The sequence below is a fragment of the Dipodomys merriami genome, unplaced genomic scaffold (assembly GCF_024711535.1).
Source record: "Dipodomys merriami isolate MVZ:Mamm:240054 unplaced genomic scaffold, mDipMer1.0.p SCAF_908, whole genome shotgun sequence".
In the NCBI taxonomy this organism is placed as follows: Eukaryota; Metazoa; Chordata; class Mammalia; order Rodentia; family Heteromyidae; genus Dipodomys; species Dipodomys merriami.
Window position 1 is genome coordinate 303,695 of NW_027206522.1, and position 21,787 is coordinate 325,481.

Genomic DNA, 21,787 nt, shown 5'->3' on the forward strand with positions numbered 1-21,787 from the left:
ATTGCAACAGCACATGCACACATATACACATGCACACATGTTTGCACATGTACACACACATATACATGCATGCTAAATTCATGGTTTATTGTACAAAAAAGTTCAAATAAAATGTTAGTGATTAGGACAAATGATAATATGCCTTATTAAAAAATAATTCATAAACCATCACCACACGTTACATTTTACCTGCCTCTCCACATGTGACCACTTAATTTATTTTTAATTAATTAATTACGTTAATGATTCATTTGTTTGGTGCTAATACTAGGGCTTGAACTCAGGCCCTGGCTTTGTCCCAGAATTTACTTTTTGTTTCAGTTTTCTCAAGGCTAGCATTTTACTGCTTGTACCACAGCTCCATTTTTAGCTTTTGCTGGTTATTTTCAAATCAGATTCTAATGGACTTTTTTTTCTTGGTCTGCTTTCAAAACACAATCCTCAGATTTCATCTCTCTGATTAACTACTACTAAAGACATAAGCTATCAGTGTGGCTTCTACTTTTTCCTCTATAGTTATCTATTGCACTTACTTAGATAGTAATTTAAAACTTAGAGAATAGAAGCAAGATGAACAGTGATGATACTGTCCTGTCAGAAATTCAAGTTAGTAATATAAATTTATTCTTAAGAGCATACACAAACAATACCATGATATAGTGTAAGAGAACTCATTATTGAACATATGACCTTGAAGAGCTTTCTGATAGATCCATTATTTGTTAGTACCCAACATTAGAAAAATGTCTGAGGCATTGGTAAAATAGAAGTCCTTTGCATGACTACATACATTCCTTGTTTTTTAAAGACACTTGCTTTCATCTAAAAAGGAGGCTTGTCTATTGTCCTCATGTGATTTTGATGACTTAACATGCTTAGTGAGAAGGTCAAAATGTATTAGTAGTCCTTAACTATCAATTCACATTTTTCTTCTTGTAGAATATAATGATCAAATCAATAGTTCAGAATCAGCAAGCAATAGTTCAGAATCATGCTTCCAGTGCAAGTGGATCACCAGTAAGAAATCCTCAATACCAATTTCCACAAAGTTTTTTCACAGGTACAATCTCCCTGCCTTCTCTGCTGCTATACTACCTTCCTATTCCTTCATTGTACAGGAAAAGTGTGATTTAACTGATTTCAGTCAGTTCTGTTACTAGAATTATCAAGGACTTAGTTTATTGTCTGTAATTTGGTCAAAGTTATATCTCGTTATGTAGGCTACTAAAAATGTGTTTACTAATTTCAAGTAAATACATAAATTCTATTTCCATCTTTTTTAAAAACTAAATTTTGTTTGCTCTATAAATTGATCAGAGGCATGGATTTTGTGGCTAGATAGGTCATTGCACATCGGTCTCTTTCTCCCTTTCTTCATTCTCATAGATAATATGATTGCTCCATAATTATTCTAATTTATTTTGCTTTTATTTATTTGCTTGCCTCATTTCAGTTTTTGCTCTGCCATTTCCCAAATCATTTATATAGAAGGCATTATTTCCTATTTTCTCATTCCTAGAATAAGCTTCACATGAAGACATCATTGATCCTCATTTTCAGTGTGTACAATTGAATATGGAGGAACATCTTTCCTCTACTCTCCATCAATTCCCTACTCTCCAGCTAGAATAATTTCGAATAGTAAAATTGGAAAAAAAGAAATTAAATCATGGTGAATAAACAGATGCAGAAAATTCACAGGATATTTCTGACCAGTTCAACCAATGTGAACTATTAGGGAAATACATGGCCATCTCATTCCCACTGGCACTCAAAATCTCTGGTTAGGCAATTCTAAGGAATATGAGGAACAAGACGAAAAAGTAAGGAATGTTATCAATTAGAGAAAAAAATGGAGAAAGATCCAAGCAAATTTCTTCATTGGGCTGCCAAAAATATTTGGCTTACTACAGTGCAGAGACTTCTTTCCCAAAAAGGCCACTCATGTGAATAGTAGGGATGACGATTAGTATACCCCTCTTCATTGAGAGCCTACAGTGGACAGTTAGACATTGTCAGTGAGTTTGTGTCTCTATTGGCACATGCAATAACTGTGGCTGACTGGACACCCCTGCACAGTGCATATTTGTGGAATAATACCAGAGTGGCTTCTTTCTTACTTCATCATGATACAGATACCAATGCCCAAACTAAAGGCCTCTTGACCCCCTTACATCTTGCTGCTGAGAATTGAGATAGCAAAGATATGCTGGGTCTCCTTTTGTTGAACCATTATATAAAACCAAGCCTGAAGAACAACATAGAAGAAACTGCATTTGAAATTGCCAAAAGGATAAGCATGTATCCCTTCCTCTATGAAATTGTGGAAGGCTGTACAAATTGTTCACCTAAGTCCTAATGGTCGGGTTAAGTTTCTTAAATTTCAAAAATGCAAGTCCATGTTTTGTGTCCCTACAAAATATTTTCACAATACAAACAAGGGCAATATCCCCTTTTTTTAATGGTCGATCATGGGGTTTGAACTCTGGGCCTGGGAGCTATCTCTGTGCTCTTCAGCTCAAGGTGAGTGCTCTACCACTTGAGCCATAGCTCCACTTCCAGTTTTCTAGTGGTTTATTGGAGATAAGAGTACCGTACCACAGACTTCCTTTCCCAGGCTGGCTTTGAACCATGAGCCACCAGTGCCCAGCAACACCAATATTTTACTGTAAATATGGATTCCGTGGAATTCTTCCAAGTGAATTGCCTGCATTGGATGTCAAAATGTATTCAATAGTTTTTGTATACATGTATAATGATTTCTTCAGAGTTTGTGATTTTTTAAATCAGAAATAATTTTAAATTACCTGTTGAAATGAGTAGTACAGAAACTAAAATATTTCTAGTGCTTGTCTGAAAAAGTATATTTTAAAATATTCTATATTCTATGTTTGCATAATGTTCATAATTTATTTTATTTTCTCCTATATATACTTTGAAATCTACATTACTTTATAATACATAAGTTCATTAATGTGTCCTTTCCAATTACGTTCCATATAGAAACAGTTTGATTCCTTTTTTTCTAGGTCTTAATATTATCTTTCTTTGGGATAAAATAACAATGTCTAATTTGAAGTTTTGTGAAGTTTATGCTATGTAAACGCCTTTCTGAGGTGAAGATTTAATACATTGATGTCAAACGAAATTTAATTATATGAATTACGTGTTTTGTTACACTTGTAATTTTGTAATCAACTTTTTAATAACTGTTTTTCATTTCTTGCATCTGAAGAATGAAAAATATGGAATGCTTCTCAAACTTTCATATTACCCTTGTGCAAGTGCCATGTTAATCTCTGTATTGTAATTTGAGTATAAGTGCTGCTGAATCATGTAGTATCTTCTAAATTTAAGTAGTTAATGATGCAATCTTTATACAGGCTTATATCTATGGGTGCCTACTTGAAAACAAGGAAACCTTCTTGTTCCTAACAATGCTATCAATCTTATTTCCATAAAATTCTGTGAATAGTGGAAAAATTGCTCACATTTGCAATTTTTTTTTGTCATTGACTATCTTAAGTCTTTTTATTTGGAATTTGATTGTACTCTCAATTATTCATAGATAGGTCCAAAGGTGATGGCTTTTTCAAGTACTATGAATCCAACTTAATTAGCTTTGTGGACCTAATGGATTCAAAGTAAGCATTGCTTAAGAGCTACTTCTAATCTTCTTTAGCTGACATTTTCCCAAATGAGGTGTTACTGGCACAAACGTCTACCTGAGCCTTTACCCTTCTTCCATGTGGGAACAGACCAATCAGAATATGTTACCCTGACAGCATCGATTGTCTTACTGGAACAAAACTAATCATGGTTACAAGGGATCATAGAGAGACAAACAGTTCAAACAGAACTGTTCAGACTAGAAGGTATTTTATAAGAATATAGTTGTTTATTATACCTTCCATTTCAAAAGTAACTAAAGCCAAGAAGGTGAAAAAATTGTTCATATGCATGATTACTTAATGTCCTGGCTTGTCTACCATACAACCAGGCAGGAACTTACACTACTGCCTTTGTATCACCAAATATTTTCATAGTTGCAGGAGAAGTCCATATGTTTCTTCTCGTTATTAGGCATTAAATTGATAATGTTTTAATCACAGTGTTTCCTCTTGCTTCCATGCAAATGGTAAAGCTTTAGGTCTAACTCTATCAAACACTGAGGTAGAGATAATGGAATAATACTTTAAAACAGAGTTGCCTTTGATACAGTAACTACAACAGAACAATGCAAAACGTGTGCCTTTTAATTATATTATATATAGTTATATATTTTATATTTATATGTGCTGATTTTATATTTCACACAGTGAAACTTACTAGAATTAGTTGATAATTTGACAAATAAATTGATATTTATTCAAATAAATAGAATTGGAATATAAATAATTAGTTTTAAAATATATATTAGAATATAAAAAAGTATCAATAAAATGTCTTTAATATAAACTTGTGATACATTCTAACTGTTCTTTGTCTTATGAATCCACATGGTAAAAAAACAATGTTTTCCTCTAATCTATAATGAATTTTACTCTGCTGCTCTGTTTATTGTTTTAACTCGCTGGTCCCAAACTGTTTTTCTCCATATTTCTGAAGAATTCCTACTGATTATGCCAAAATTTATCTAAGATGTCTAAAACATATTATTCTTCTGCATTACCCATGGGTTTTAGGATCCCAGGTCCCAGTTACCTGCATCATCAGATAACAGGGACAAGACTTCTCACCAAGACCCATGCAACATGTCAACATAAAGTAATTGAAGACCCATCTCAATCTGTCATTTCCTATATTTCAGGGCCCCAATTCCTTGAGATGCAGGAATTAGCAGTAAGCAATTGTGAAATGCAAGGCAACTTAGCAATTATTTATTAGAGTAAGCTATTATTTCTATGACTATTAATCCCAAGATTTATGTCATAAAGTCATCCTACCCCAACAGTTTCCAACTTGTAAGGGGCAGTTTAAAATTACTTAATTCACATCATGAATACCTTATCTCTATTTTGAAAAAATACTACACCTCTGCTAATGTGACACCCTCTTTGTTCTGAAAAGAACACCACAATAAACTGAGCTGCATCATTTTTCCTCCACTGGTATTCTTGAGATCAGAACACGTGCAAATATTATTTATATTTATATTTTTTGGCTATCATAGATATTCAGGATGCTAAGATAGGAAAATTATGGTTCAAAGCCCACTCAGGCAAGAAGGCTTCTTAGAATCTTATCTCCAAAAAACTTCTCCACAAAAGTCAGACTCAAGTGGCACTGAGGTTGAAGTGGTAGGGCACAAGCCTTGAGCATAAACAGACTCAGAGACACTATCCAGGCCAAGAGTTCAAGCTCTAGGATGAACCAATAAAACAAAAACAAAATTGAAAACCAACCCCAAACCTAGCATTTTTCTCCATGTATACAGAGGCATGTAAATAAGAAATGGCTTCCTGTGTTACATATAGGTAGAAGAAAGAAGTCAGGCAATTAATCTTTTCATACCATATTAAACCAAACTCTTAAAAATTGTTTTTCTAAATATATAAATTAATGTCATCCATTTGTTGGCAACTCTGTCTAGATTATTCACATTAGCATGGTACACATGAACTATGGGAATTATCTATTATCTATGTTCTAATTATAACTCTCTTGAAAGAATATCTAGGCAAATAGAATGCCAGAATCATTTGTGAAATTTTCAATTAATCCCTTTACTTAAAAAGAATTTTGTAGTATCCTATAGAATATGAAATTATAAACAAAACAAAAAAATATATTTTAAATCTAAATTCTAATTTAGCAATTCTACAAAGTCCTACATTAGACGAACTTTGCTATTTCTCCAGACTTAAGCTTTTGTAATCCTTCAACATTTATTTGGAATCCAACAGAATGAGGCTTATTTAGTTTTGCAAATTTTTGGATGGGAATCATGAGCTATTTTGCATCTAGGAATGTTCTGTAATGATGAGAGCATTTAAAACACAAGTGAGGATATATATGAGTTGCATTCAATAGGAATCTTGACTTCTCAAAACATAATGACAAAATTAGCCCAAACTCCCAAATGTGTATTCCTTTCTTGTTGTTTGGTTTGTTTCACTGAGACAAAATTATTCTACCTGGTCCAGGGAAGGTATCGTTATGTAATTCCATTCTCTAATCTCCTGTCTGAGTGCTAGAATTCCAGGCTTGTATCACATTGCCCTGCCATAGTTTGTTTATTTAATCTAGAAACAAACTAGCAATTCTGAACTTCTCCTATGATCTTTACCACTAGACTGACTGCTCTGTGTGTATATGTATGTTTGTATGTATGTATGCAAAAAACTAAAACTGTTATTCAGCAATCTTGCTCGTGACTGGAATTCCAGCTTTTGGCTGGTTAATTATAGGTAGTGTCTCAAAGACTATACTGTCCAAGCTGGATGCAAATTGAACTTCTCAGACTCCTTTATATCTTAGGTTTTATTTTTCCAGGAGTAACAACTTTCAAACTTCAAACACTTTTGTGAGTGTAAAGTCTAACCTGTAGCCCAGATTTTTAACTCAAGAATTCACATAAAGATAGATGAAAATATACATTACATATCCTGAGTGTACACTGTTAGAAATGTGATCATAAACTAAGTTGTTGTGAGATCTGAGGATTGGAGTTTAAAGCCAGCATGGGTAGGAAAGTCCTGGAGACTCTTTTCTCCAATAATTGCCAGAAAACTGGAAGTGGCACTGTGGCTCAAGTGGAAGAGCTCTAGCCTTGACATGCGTTTCAGAGGGATAATCCCACGAACAACAACAACAACAACAACAACAAAAGAATATAAGAAAAGGAATGAAACAGAAATGTGATCTTAGCCACCAGGTTCATTCCTAGTATACCTGTTCTCACAAGATGGACTCTTTTTTTCCAGTTAAGTCTATTCTCCCATATCTGACTTGTATTGGAAACACAATCATTCTTCCATTTTCCTTTTTGCACATTTACGTGATTAGCAAGCGTGATTTAGAAAGGGAGTGGCCTCATGCTTCATGTTCCACTTAGGAGTAATGCTTTCTCTATTTCACTCCCATAAATCTACATACTAGACTTGGCTTTATTGTTTCAATGTTTTCTTATTTGGAGAGTCTTCTATATTGTATTGAACACTTATACATAAACACAGAACTTCTTTTTCTCCTATAATTGCTATTGTTTCTCTTACTGTTAACTTATGTACACTTGGGAAATTAATGCACAGCACATAGACTCACGAAAAATGATATGAGAAATTTCTTCCCATTTAAAGTTCACCTTAATTTACAGAACACACATAAGAAGTTTGAACAAAATGTTCTCATGGATAATGTATATATAAGCAATTTAAATTTCATTTCTCTTTACTAAGTTGTCTCTGAAACACGTGTTACCTCATGTCCAAAAGTGTCCTTGTGCTATTTCAATGAAGCCAGAAAACATTCATTATTTTTCTGGAGCAGCACTATAGATTGTTACTGGAAGTAACTGTTACTGGATGTGGATACTGATCCCAGGAGAGGAATTGAACATAGAGAAATGACAAAGTTCAAGTTAAGTATTGCTTTCCTTTTTACTATACAAGAAAAGAATCCAAGGCTGGAAGGAAACTCTGTCCTTGACTTTTTTGAGTGTCTCCTTTACTCATATAAAACTTGTCTGTAAACTTCTGTTTGAGAGTATTACAATATGCCATTTGAAGGCCATCATAGAACAAAAGGAAGTAATTTTGTTTTAAAAGTGTTCTACTGCAAAGAAGCAAAGATATGGAGGTTTTAAAGTGTCTTTTGGATGGATGTTTCACTCCTGAGATGATTACCTTGTTGCAGGAATCAGTTATCAATTCCTTTAGTCTGGTCCTGAGTTTTCCATAGCAATAAGGATTCCAAAAAACCAAGATCCAGTGAGTATGATCAGCAAAGGCAGCCTCTTCTCAGACCACCACTATTTTAAGAAGAGTCCCAAAGAAATACTCAGGGTTTGTTTTGTTTGCTTGTTTGTTTAGTTTGTGATGGTTCTGGGGCTTGAACTTAGAGAGTTGGCCATGTCCTTGAACAGTTGTCTTTCTTTCCCACCTGGCCCAAAGCTAGTACTCCACTACTTGAGCCAAAACTCCACTTCTGTCTTTTTTGGTGTTTAATTACAGATAAGAGTTTAACAGACTCTCTTGCCTGGGTTGGCTTTGAACTAACACAGTGAGAAAGTGAAGTGACATCAACTGTATGGACTTCACTTTTGAACCAAGAAATATTAGATGAAGTTTATTATAAACTTCATAATATTATTATTATTTGACAATTTTTAAAGAAGAGAATATGTTTAGCAAAGAAGCCATAATAACTCAGCAAAAGTAGGAGCACTACTAAATCATTTGGGAAGATTATTATTGACTTCATTCCTTTGGGGGAAACTTAAAGCCATATTTGTACTTTTTTGTTGGTTGTGGGGATTGAACATTGATCCTGAGCATGGTCTCTCAGCAATTCAGCACAACTTGAGCACTCTACCACTTTAGCTACAGCACCACTTCCGGGTTTCTGGGGTTAATTGAAGATAAGTGATTCATGGACTTTCCTGACCAGGCTGGATTTGAACCACAATCCTCTGGTTTCAACCTACTGAGTAGCTAGGATTACAGGCATGAGCCACCACCTCCTGGCTCATATTTGCATTTTTATGAGAAAGAATGGAAATCTGAACCAAATTATGTGACATGACAGCTTTTCAGAAGAATTGAGGTAGCAATAAATATGTCCTCCTTTTCCATTTTGTTACATTAATGACTCATGAGCTATGGGACTCTTAAATTAGCATCCTCTTTCATCTTTGTAGGTGTATTTAGTATCAGGAAATGTTCATAGAAAAATATAGAAAGACAGATTTTTAGAAAGCAAAGGAGATCAGGTATGAAAGAACAGCATAGAAGGAGATACATTTATCACACAGAGATTTAGAACTAGCCTAGGAGATTTTGAATGATAAAGGCAATGAGGAATAAGCCTAGTTGATAACTAGTTCTTCAATAACCGAAAATGGTTCCCTAGAATGGTTTCTGCTATACCTTAGTTACTAACATTTTTTCATTCCATCTGGAGTTATTCCTTCTCTTCTATCACAACTGTTAATTAGCCTCTGCCTTTTTGGTGTGATGACTGGCCAAAATAGTTTCCAAATCTCACTTACTACCCTTCTCATTGTGATTAGTAGTGACCCCACTGAAAAGCCTGGAATCTTTGAATTTCCAGAATTAATCTTCACCTGACATCTAAGCACATTCCTGGCATTAATTGCCGTGACCTAATGAGCAAAACATTTTTTCAACACAGTATCCTATCATAGGTAAAGTATATGAATTAGGGACTATTTTCAGGTATCAGTATGGAAAGAGCAATTATATATTCCAAGTATGGGTTCTTTATTTTACTAACTAACTAAATGTTCATTGTTGTTGTTGCTGTTGTTGTTTTGGAAGTCCTGGGGCTGAAACTCAGTGCTTGGGAATTATTCCTCAGCTTTTTTTTTTTTTCCTCAACGCTAACCCTCCACCACTTGAGGCACAGGACCACTTCCAGTGTTTCCTTTTCAATTTTATGGTACTGAGGAATTGAACCCAAGGTTTCATGCATGCTAGGCAATCACCATACTATGAAGCCACATTCCCAGAACCCTAAATGACTTTCTTAAGCTGGCATTACATTTTCATTCTGTAACTATGTATCATAATTTTAGCCAGAAATTTTTTCTAGAAAAGAGCATTAAACACAGTACTGAGTCCAGTAAGGCTAGATGAACAATGGATAACTGTCACAGTGTAGCCAGGGCACAGAGGGACTTACCTCATGGAGCTAGTACAGCAGACTGAGTGAGACAGTTCCTTACCCACAGCCTACCTCCAGAATGAGAGGGCCACCTTGGTTCCAACCACATGGGGAAGCTGGGCCACCTCCTCTAGCATGCATTGAATCAGTTCCTGAGAGAGAAAGAGAAAGAAAGACGGTCAGAATTTTACTTAAGCCAGGTGCCGGTGGCTCAGGCCTATAATCATAAGTACAATGGAGGCTGAGATATGAAGATGATGGTTTATAGCCAGCCCGGGCAGGAACACCTGTGAGACTTTTATCTCCAAAGAATCACCAGAAAACTGGAAGTGGTGCTGTGACTCAAGTTGTAGAGTGCTAGCTTTGAGCTGAGGAGCTTGAGGAGATGCCCAGGCCCAAATTTCAAGCCCCATGACTGAAAAGAAGTGGACTTCCCACCACAAGAAGTGGACTGAATAGCACCCATTGTCCTAGGGAGCATGGCAGAGAAGTCAGGCTGAGCTTTCTGTCAGCTGGGAGTCATTAGTAGGTCACCCGGCTTCTCTGTGCCTCAGTTTCCCCAGCTTCAAAACTGAACAAGGTGAAGAATCCCGTTACTCATGGGGATAGGGTAATAAAGAAAGAGAGCCATGTTTTGTTTCATAATCCCATACCTGTTACACCATTAATAACACACACCATCTGAGATCTTTCCGGGTATCTTCTTATTATATGCTCACAGAATTGCCAAGAACAGTATCAGATGGCCCCTCCCTCTGTGCTTGTCCCTGCTCCAGAGATCCCTCTGTATTAATCCCTTGTTTCCTTACAACTGTCCCATGAGGAGATTGAAGTACAATGGTTGAGGCCCAACCCAGAGCTTCACCTCTGGTCAAGAATCGGCTGCCGTGGACTGAGTTTGGGACAATCCATCTAAACCAATGACTGAGCGTGGCGCTACATGTCTGCCATCCCAACTACAGAAGACCGGGCCTGGTGGCTCATGCCTGTCACAGAGAGGAGGACCATGATCCAGACCAGGCTGAGTATATATTAATTCTCCATCTCAGAAATGCCCAAGACAAAAAAGCTTGACTTGCATGGTAGAAGTCCTGACTGGCAAGCCTAAGGACTTGAGGTCAAAGCTTAATATACCAAAAAGAACCAGAGTTCCAGTGCCAGAGGCTCATGTCTATAATCCTGGGTACTCAGGAGGCTGAGATCTGAAGATCACAGCTCAAGATTGGTTGGTGTCGCCCATCAGACATCATGATGAGAAGACCCAGAGTCTGACCTATGCTATTGTGCTCCATACTAGCAGAACTCATATCCTTACTAAGTGTTGGCCATGCTCTCTGTCCCCCTGGGAAGCCATCCCCTGCAGGCCACACTCCCAGGTCCTCCCCAGCTCCCACTGCCACCAACCAGGCCCAAGGGAGTACACAGCTCCATTGCACACAGATCCCTTGTTCTTGTAATTTAACAGTTCTATGTCCCCTTCAAGCTTCTCACCAGGCCCCCAGACCTCAGCTGTGAAGCCCATACATGCCCCAAAGATAGCCGGTAGAAGTTACCAAAGCATTCATCCTCCTTGTGACAAACCACTTCTACACACACACACACACACACACACACACACACACACACACACACACACACACACACACACACACACACACACACACATCCAGACTGGTGACAGAAGACTCATCCATGCAGCACCTGCAAATTGCCAACTGATCATTCACCTGAGCACAGTCAGGCTGTACACGGAAAAAGATGATCTCTCTCTCTCTGTCTCTCTCTCACTCTATTTGTCTGGCTCTCTGTCTTTAGGTGAAAGATTGACCGATCACAGAAGACAATGGCTCACACAGCAAGGGTTTCTATCTTCTGCATCCAACACCTCCCATCCCCAGAAAAAAAGAAAAAGACAACAGAAGGCAGGTGTAGACATGCTGTTCCCTACCTCTGACTAAAGCCACCGGGTTCCCAGCGGGGAGAGGAAGGGGGCAGATGTGTGGCTGTGTGGCTACCACTGCTCCAGGCCAGGAGATCTGTGGCGCCCACTCCTCACCCAACCCTTTATCTCCCCATTTCCTGGGACACTAGCCGCTAGGGATGGGGGTGTGATCCTCGGGTCAACACTCACCACCACCCTGGGGCACATTTGTGTTAGGGCATGGGCCAGAGTGTGGGGCACAGGGGAGGCATGGGTCCGGGTCAGAGGGGAGGGGATATGGAGTCACAAGGTGCGGGGCTGTGTGGCAGCCACTCACATGTGTTGCTGGCAGAAGCTGTTGGCAGCTGTTCCAGGTGGGGCAAGCAACAATGGCAGAGGCATGACAGACACTCAGGCCCTGAGCAGAGGATAGGGATGCCAGGACCAGGTCAGGGCCACAAGCTGGCTCCTGGCACACCATTGTACCATTGCCTGAGGAAACCATGGGTCTGAGCCTGCAGCACCAGGTATGAAATGCTGCTCCATGAGAAAGGGGGAGGGGGCCAGGGCTCAGGCAGGCTAATGGAGGGCCTGAGGAAGGCCTATCCTTCTAAGGCCTCGAGTCTCTTACTCACCACTCAGCCACCTCTACCTTCCTCAACTGCTGGTAATGGTGTCAACAAACAGAGGGAATCAAGGTGCTACTGGGCAGCATGGAATGTGGGCGTGGCCACTATTCTTGTATCCCATTGGTCAGAAAAAACCATGAAACAATGGAGGTGTGGCTGGAATCCTCTGATGCAGGCAGAATGGGCGGAGTCAGCTCTGTCCAATCCAGTTGGGGACAAGAGGGTGACCTGCTTTAGCTGGATGGCTGCACAGATTGTTGTGTATGTTTGTTTGTTCCCAGACCTTGAGCTCAGGATCTGGGGACAATCTGTGAATTGCTTTTGATCAAAGCTAGCTCTCTACCACTGGAGCCACACGGCTTTACTTCTGGCTTTGTTGGCACAAGTTGGACAAGACTTTCCTGCCTAGGGTGACTTTGATTGTGATCCTCCTTTCACAGCCTTGTAAGTTTTAAGGAGGACTGCTGAGAGTCACCATTGCCTGGCTAATCATTGGTTTTGCTGATGTTCCTGGACAGACCTGTGAGTTCCCTATCCTCAGGTTTAAGTGGTAGGAGCTGGAGCTCACAGTTTGAATCCTGGTCCTGCCACCAACAAATGGCAGGAGATCCTATGAAACTCATTCCTATTCATATGATTACCAAAGGAATGTGATGTATGTCATGATGAAATGGGCAATATTTGAATGATTTGAGGATAAAATTATACACAATTACATTATAGGACACTGGTTGATTTTAATTAATACTTTATGAAGCATTTAAACAATCACATTCATTAAATGGAGGCCAAATGAAATACCTACGAATTGGGCATCACATAGCATGGAGATGCCATTTTTTTTTCTGCCAGGACTGGGATTTGAACTCATGGTGTAGGAAACCCTGCTGTTGCACTGTGTGGGAAGGGGAAGCTTGCCTCCTTGAATTCAAGAAATTCAAGTCTGTTCCTTAGGCCTAAAATCGATGCCCACCATTAGAAAACATCCTATTTGTGCACATTTTAAATATATGATTTATATTTATATACATATGTTGATTCCATATTGCATTCAGTGTAGTCATTTATTTTATTTTTTGTTTTATTCATGTATTGACTACTCATTTGATTGACTATTATGACACATAGAACAGTGATTACATTGATTACATAGGATATAGGTTTGCATATATATTGCACATCTTTCCTGAAACCCAGGACTTTCACAGAAAAGGAAAACATGTGTCACCATCAGCTTCTTACTACATGATTCATTTTTTGGGAGTGCTGGCATCTGAACTCACAGCCATCAAGGCCCAATTCATGAATGGGTGAGTGTCAGCCTGCCATCCTGTGGCAAATTGAGCTGACAGGCAGTTCTGAGTACCTGAGATCGAGACCCAGCGTTTGACAAAATAAGAACAGATTGACGTGCAGATGGTAGTACACTAATAAGTATATATCTTTATAGAGTGCTAAAGATGTCTATACATTATTCAGTTATATAGACTACATTCCTACCAATTCTTGGGTATTTATAATGCCTCCATGTAATTAACGTTATTGTTTGCATTCTTAACAAACTATTAAGGAAATCAATCAATATTCTGAAATTATTGCATTCTGTAAGTAACAGTATTCTTTTAATGCTTCATAAATATTAAATAAAATCAGTCTCTTGAAATGATCCTGTCTAATTTTATAGGAGCATCATTCACCATCAATTCATTCAACTGTGGCATTGATAATATTACCTTGTATTCCCATGGATGGGAACGAGTCTCTTAGTATCTCCTGCCATTAATTGGTGTCAAGACGGGGATTGGAAATCAGGGCCTACATTGCCATGTGGACCTATGACTTCCTCAATAGTCTGACAACCTTCAGCAATGCAAGGTTGAGTACCCTTTGCAACAGTGTCATTCAGACCCAGGAAGGTCACCGGGCAAAAGAAGAAAACATAAAAAGGCCATCTCGCTGCATTTTTTTCTGTACATTATTGCCACACAAGGCCTGGGGGTCTAGGATCCCAGGATCTACTGTGGGTCCAGTGGCCACACCCCAGCATAGGGTGATCGAAGCTGAGGCAGAGTTACCACAACCTGAGCTCAAGCCCCCTGCTGAGCAAAATATAATTAAAAGAGATTGGCTCCCTTGCTTGCAATTCACCCCCTTTTTTTTCTGCCAGGCTTTGGATTTGAACTCAGAGTCTGGATAAATCTGCAGCACTGTGGAAGAAGGGGAAGCTCACCGTACTTGAAGATAAGAAAGTCAGGCCTGTACTCTAAGCCAAAATTCAAGTCCCAGCCTTGGAAAACATACTATTTATATACATTGTAATACAGGATTTGTACTTATCTATGGATGTTCAGTCCATACATGTTTGTTGTGGTTGTTCCTTGTACTTTTTGTTTTGTTCATTTATATACCACTGATTTTACTATGATGACACCCATTCCATTTATTACATTGATGACATCCTATCACATGTAATCTGAATTTGTACACGTGTTCTCCATCATGCCTGACACCCAGGACTCTCAGAGAAAAGGACAAAAGTTTCACACTTGGCTTCTTACTGCATGATCCAATTGTTGGTAGTGCTGGAATCTGAACTCAGGGCCTAGCAGGACCAATTGGTGAATAGTTCAAGGTGATCACAGCAGCCAATGAGCAACAACGGAGTTAGGTCATTCCCAGGATCTGACATTAATCCCCAGGGAGGGCCACCATAGTCATAAATTAATAATTTAAACATAGAATCTATATTTACATATATGTATGAACAGGATCTTGCCTTTGGAGTACTTTTTCTCCTTATTTTCTGTCTTATGTAAGTATTGTGTATTTTACTGAATAATGTAACAGATATAACAGAACTTACATGGAAGACAACATATTGCCCTGGCTATAGCGTTTCCTATGCATTCTCCATCCAAGCTGAGACCGAGGACTTTCACAGGACAGGAAAACAGCTGAATCGATAGGCTTCTCACATCAGGACTCATCTTTTGGCAGTGTTGGGATTTGAACTCAGAGCCTATCAGGCCAAATTGGGGAAAGGGTCAAGGTTACGACATCAGCCTGTGAGCAATGAAGGAGATAGGCCATTCCCAGGACCTGACATTGAGTCCCAGGGAGGCCCAGATAGTCATAAATTCATAATTTAAACATAGGGTCTATATTTACATACATGTGTGGACATCTTCTTGCATTAGGTGCACTTCTCCTTAATTTGTGTCTAATTCATGGAGTTATTGTGTATTTCACTGAGTATGGTGACAGGTATAACTGAGCTGACATGGATGACAACCTGTTCCTATAGGTATATGGTTGCCTATGCATTCTACTTTCTAGTGGAAGACCGGGACTTACACAGGAGAGGAAAACAGGTTCAACGACTGGCTTCTGACAACAGAATGAATCTTTGTCAGTGCTAGGATTTGAACCGAGGTCTGGATAGGTCTGTTGCACTTTGGGAGAAGGGAAATCTCACCATCCTTGAAGACTAGGATGTCAGGCCTGGTCCAGGGCCTGATTTGAAGCCCCAGCACTGGACAAAATAACAAGCCTGCCTTTTTTAAACATAGGATCTCTCTTTACCTACAAATGTGGTATGCATCTTGCATTCAGTGTAGTTATTCTTTTTATTTTGTGTCTTATTCATGGATGTATTGTGTATTTTATTGAGTATAGTGATAGATATAACTATGCTGACTTGGATAACAATGTATTCGATGGCTATAGAATTGTCTATATAGAAGTCTCCATCCTCGCTGAGACCCAGGACTTTCACAAGACAGGAAAACAGGTGGATTGATTGGCTTCTCAAATCAAGATGAATCTTTTGGCAGTGTTGGGATTTGAACTCATGGTCTAGCAGGCCCAGTTGTGAATGGGCCATGGTGAACACACCAGCCTGTGAGGCACTAAGGAGATAAAGCTTTCCCAGGACCTGAGATGAAGCCCTGGTGTGGGCCAATACAGTCATAAATTCATCATTTAAACAGAGGTTCTATATTTCCATACATGGATGGGCAGCATCTTGCATTCTGTGTAGTCATTCTCTTTATTTTTTGTCTTATTCATTGATGTATTTTGTATTTTCTTCAGTATAGGATGACATATAACTGTGGTGACCTGGATGACAACCTATTCCTATGAGTATAGAGTTGCCTATGCATTTTCCATCCTAGCTGAGACCCAGGATTTGCACAGCACAGGAAAACTGGAGCAATGACTGGCTTCTCACATCAGGGTGAATTTTGGCAGTGCTGGGATTTGAACTTTGGGCCTAGAAGGCCCAACTGCCCAATGGGTCCACGTAATCACACCGGACTGTGAGCCACTAAGGAGCTGTTGGGTTCCCAGGAACAGAGATCAGACACCAGGGAGGCCACAATTGTCCTGAATGCATCATTTAAATATGGGATATATATTCAAATCCGTGTGTGGACTGCATTATGCATTTAGTGTAGTTATTCTATTTTGTATGCTATTCATGGACGTATTGTATTTTCTTCAGTATATGATTACAGGTATAACTGGGCTCACATGGTAACAACCTATTCCCATGGCCACAGGGTGGCCAATGTATTCTTCATTCTATCTGAGACCCAGGACTTGCACAGAAAAGGAACACAGGTGCAACAATTGACTTCTGACATCAGGATGAATCTTTTGGCACTGCTGGGATATTAACTCGGGGACCAGCAGATCCCATTAACGAATGGGTCCATGTGAACACACCAGCCTGTGAGCCACTAAGGAGTAAGGCTGTTCCCAGGACCTGAGATGGACCCCTAGGTGGGGGTGTGGGGGGAGGGCACACAGCAGTCATTCATTCATAAGTTGAAGGTAGTACGCAAATAAGTACACATTTGTATAGAGTAGGAGATATGATAACCTGTGATGGAATCCAATCTACCGTGTGTCTACTGTTTCTTGGATCTTTCCAGATGCATTCATTTCATGACAGTGATGATTATTGTCACGCTTAATCAACACTGCTTTACAAATAAGTGATGCCCCATGAGTCTTGCCTATCATTTCCTAGTCACATCATGCATGAAATACTCATTCGACGACATCAATCATATTCCATGACTTTTCCTGCTCCAGAAACCAGTATATCAGGATTTCCTGCCATTGCTTTCTCATTGGGCAGGGCTGAATTCAAGCCTCAGGCATGAAAAACATACTCCTTATATACATTTTAAAGATAAGATATATACCTCCATACAGATGTTCATTAGGTACCCTGTTTGGTGGGGTAGGATTTATACATCCATACAGATGTTCAGTCCATATCATGTTTAGTGTGGTTATTCATTTTATTTCTTTTTTATTCATTTATTTACGATTTATTTTATTGACTTTGATGACACCTATACCATTTATTACATTGTTTACATCATATCACATACCATCTATATTTGTAGATGTGTTCTCCATCATGCCTGAGAGCCTGGACTCTCCCAGAAAAGGAAAACATGTGTCACACTCGGCTTCTTACTCAAAGATTAAATTTTTGGCAGTGCTGGGATCTAAACTCAGGTCCTAGCAGGCCCAATTCATGATTGAGTGAGTGTGAGCACAGAAACCTCTAGCCAATGAAGCTGTGAAGTGGTTCCCAGGCACTGAGATCAAGCCTGAAGTTTGGCCAAAACAGCAAAACATGGATAGGCAGAGGGTGGTATACAAATAAATATATATTGTTAGAGTTCCAGAGCTGTCTATCTATGACTGAATGACATATACTACATTCCTACCAACTCTTAGGTATTTATTATATCTCCATTGAAACAATATTATTCTTTTCATGCTTAATAAACTATTAATTAAGATCAATCAGCATCCTAGGATTATTGCATCCAATTTTAGACTAGACAAATGCATGAACTACTCTTTCAATCTGTATTCTTATGCATAGGAACGAGTCTCTTGTGCTCTCCTGCCATTGCTAAGTGTAAGGATTAGGAATTAAACCCAGGGCCTAGGTTGATATGTTGGTCTCATTGCCTGCCAGCCATCAGCAATGGCAGGCCAGGTCCACTTTGAAACCATGTCATTCAGACCTAGGATAGTCACCATGCAAAGAAAAAATTGTAAAACCCTGAGCCCTCTACAGCTCCCCAGTTTTTGTGCTGTTCTCCTTATTTTTAATTCCTGCAAGCACTCTGGGCCTAGCTTCCCAGGATCTGCTTTGGGTCCCGAGGCTGCACCCCAGCCTAGGAAGAGTGAAGCTGAGTTGCCATGACCTGAGTTCAAGCCCCATGGCTGGCAAAATTAATTAACTAATTAATTCATTAATTAACTAACTAACTAAATTGAAATAATAAAGCTCCTTGGTTTGGAATTTCTGCCAGTTTTCTTCCCTAGCCTGGGATTTGAACTCAGAGTCTTGATGAATCCATAGCAATGTGATGTAAGGTGCAGAGTTGCCATTACTTGAGTTACAACCCCATGCCAAGCCAAAAATAATTAAGCCACTGACCTCAGCAGGGAAGTTAGTTGTGAAGATGGGAGGGAAGGGATGGTAGGGGAAAAACAAACCTGGAGATAACAATGTTCAATAGGAAAGTGCTCATGTAACTGTGACTCCTCTGTACAACATTTTTACAGTAAAAAACGTACAAAAATTATGTAGTGCTCAAGAAGCACTTTGGGGGTAAGGGATGGATGATGTCTGAATAGCTGCACAAAATTCTACACTGATTTTTTCAGTGTTTAGTATTGAACTGAATAAACATAACTGTTTCTGTTACAAATATTAGGTCACAGTCTTGGAAATGGGGCCAGTATTTCTGCCATTACTGGGATTTGAGCTCACTGTTCAAGTAACTCTTTTGCACCTTGGGTGAAGGCTAAGCTGCCTGTCCTTGAGGAAAAGATTTTCAAGCTAGAGTTCCCAGGGCCTGAATTAAGGCCCTGCAATAGAGAAAATATTTGTATATATGTGTAATATAATATATAGGTACATATGTATGTTTATTTCATATTATGATTATTATAATTGATTTTGTATTTAATTTTTATTTCATTCATTTTAATGTTTATTGTATTTAGTATTATTATACACATAATATTTATTATGTTGTGTACATATATTATAAAATTATACACAATAATTCAGTACATTGACTCATTTTCATTAATACTTTATTAAGTGTTGAAACATGATACATAATTAAATGGAGGCATTTGTCAAGTAATCACATGGTTAGAGTCTGTCCCCAATATGAACTTTGTCTTATTTATCTTTGGACAACTTCCTATAGGGATTTGTTTAGATGATTTATACTCAGAAGCCTTTTCTTGTGTATAGGCAAGTTGAGGGATACAATCGTAAGGTTGGGGCTGGGAATGTGGCTGAGTGGTAGAGAGCTTGCTCAGCATGCATGAATGCCAGGGTTTGAATCCTCAGTGCCACATACTAGAAAACGCCAGAAGCTCTGGTTGACTCAAGTGTAGAGTGATACCCTTGAGAAAAAGAAGCTCAACAACAGTACCCAGTCCCTAATTTCACGCCCCAGGTCTGGCAAAAACAATACACCAGATTCCAGTGGCTCTGGAGACCTAGTTTCTCAGGAGGCTTAGATCTGAAGATCGCAGTTTGAGGACAGCCTAAGGACGGAAAGCCTGTTAGACTGTTACCTCCAATAAACCATCAAAAAAAATCATGTGGCACTGTGGGTCAAGTGGTAGAGTGTTTGCCTTGAGTTGAGGGGTTAAAAGGACAGCGCCCAGGCTTCAGTTTGAGACACACAACTGGAAAAAGATTGAGGGATAATCAAAGTAATTTTCCTATTTACTATTTATGAGAATATTTTTTGGAAATGAATGCTGATATACACCAGAATTGGAGTCAGACTTCAAGGTTCAAGTGTAGCACACCCATAAGCCCAGCCTCTCAGATTCTAGCATTATAAACTTATGTCCTACAGGGTTCTGAAAGGCCCATTGTTGAAAGGCTTAATATGCTCTCTAAGCCCTTTGTGATAAGCAGTTGACTTGTATTGTCAATGTCATTACAGTTCTGACCCTAGCAGAGAACCAGTAGCTCATGACCATCACCCTAACTCAGGAGGCTGAGGTCTCTATCACAGAGTGAACCCAGCCAAGGCAGGAAAGTCTAGGACATTCTGACTTCCTGTTCTGAAACATCACATGCTCAAGAAATTCCTATGTTTCCCTTGGTGATGAGAAGTTACTTGCACTCTAAACATTCTTGGAGTTCTTGAGCTACAGAAAAAGGAAAGAAATATTATTGACCCATCTGGGGTTCAAAAGAGGTTCTCAGGATCCAAGCCCTATCTCTGTTAGCAGGAAGAAATCCAGTGTAACACTGTATTTGAAGGACAGAAAACAGTTTCAAAAGCCAGGCAAGGTGCAGAGAACTAGGCCTGCAGGATTAGGAGGCAGAATGTACACACTCAACAGAGAAGTGAGCTGCAAAACCACTTCATTCATTCCAGGCACAGCCAGCAATGGGGGAAACCTGAAACATTTGTTATAGTTACAGCAGGGTCAGGCTTTTCTCAGTCTCTTCAAACGATGACTAATTAACCTTCCTCCCTCAGGTGAAGGGAGCCTCAAGCTATCTTTAGGTTACCAATAGAGAGCCAGTTTAGTGGGGGAAAGGGTAGGAACAGAGTAGCAAAACCCTGCTCTCTGGTCTTAGGGAGTGGGTTTTTGAGACTCCATTTGTCAGGTTTGAAGGCCCTTCTATCTCTGCCAGTCCATTCTCCTTACTTCATTCTTCACATCATTAATGCAAATCCCCAATCCAGGGAGGGGCAGGGCCATTTCTTTTCTGTCTCCAAGCACCTGAGTTAGAACCTGGCTCTGCTCTCTTGACTCTGGGGCTCTTGGCTGCCTGAGAAGTGGGACGGAGACAGTCATCCTGCTCTATGTTTGTGTGAAGGCGATGCTGGTGTCCTGGCACACTGCAAAAAGCCTCATGACTGGGAAGTGTTCCCTTCTTTCCTTCTGATGTCAAAAACAGATTCATCTATCAACTTTCTTTCTTTCTTTCTTTCTTTCTTTCTTTCTTTCTTTCTTTCTTTCTTTCTTTCTTTCTTTCTTTCTTTCTCTCTCTCTCTCTCTCTCTCTCTCTCTCTCTCTCTCTCTCTCTCTCTCTCTCTCTCTCTCTCTCTCTCTCTCTCTCTCTCTCTCTTTCTCTTTCTTTCTATCTATCTACTTACCCTCCTACCTAGGTAGCTATCTCTTTGTCCGTTGTTGGGTTGAACTCAAGGCCTGGGCACTGTCTCTACTTGAGACACTCTGCTACTTGAGCCACAGCACATATTCTGGCTTTGTCTGTGTACGGGTCCCTAAGGGATAGAACCAAGGGCTTCTTGCATGCTAGGCAAGCACTCTCTCATTAATCCATATTCCCAGCCCCTTCATT

General features: G+C 39.3%; 1 long non-coding RNA gene and 1 pseudogene across 1 annotated transcript in view; both read right to left on the bottom strand.

Annotated features, from left to right (window-relative positions):
• LOC138821290 (uncharacterized) overlaps positions 1 to 12,470 on the bottom strand; it is a 32,036-nt gene extending 19,566 nt beyond the window's left edge. The window contains exons 1-2 of the long non-coding RNA XR_011370123.1: positions 12,403 to 12,470; positions 9,865 to 9,998 (exon numbers count right to left, since the gene is read on the bottom strand). This is a non-coding gene — a long non-coding RNA (uncharacterized lncRNA). The remainder of the gene's footprint in view (positions 1 to 9,864; positions 9,999 to 12,402) is intronic.
• On the bottom strand, positions 3,240 to 3,336 carry LOC138821292 (U6 spliceosomal RNA; annotated as a pseudogene).
• Positions 12,471 to 21,787: the final 9,317 nt, after the last annotated feature.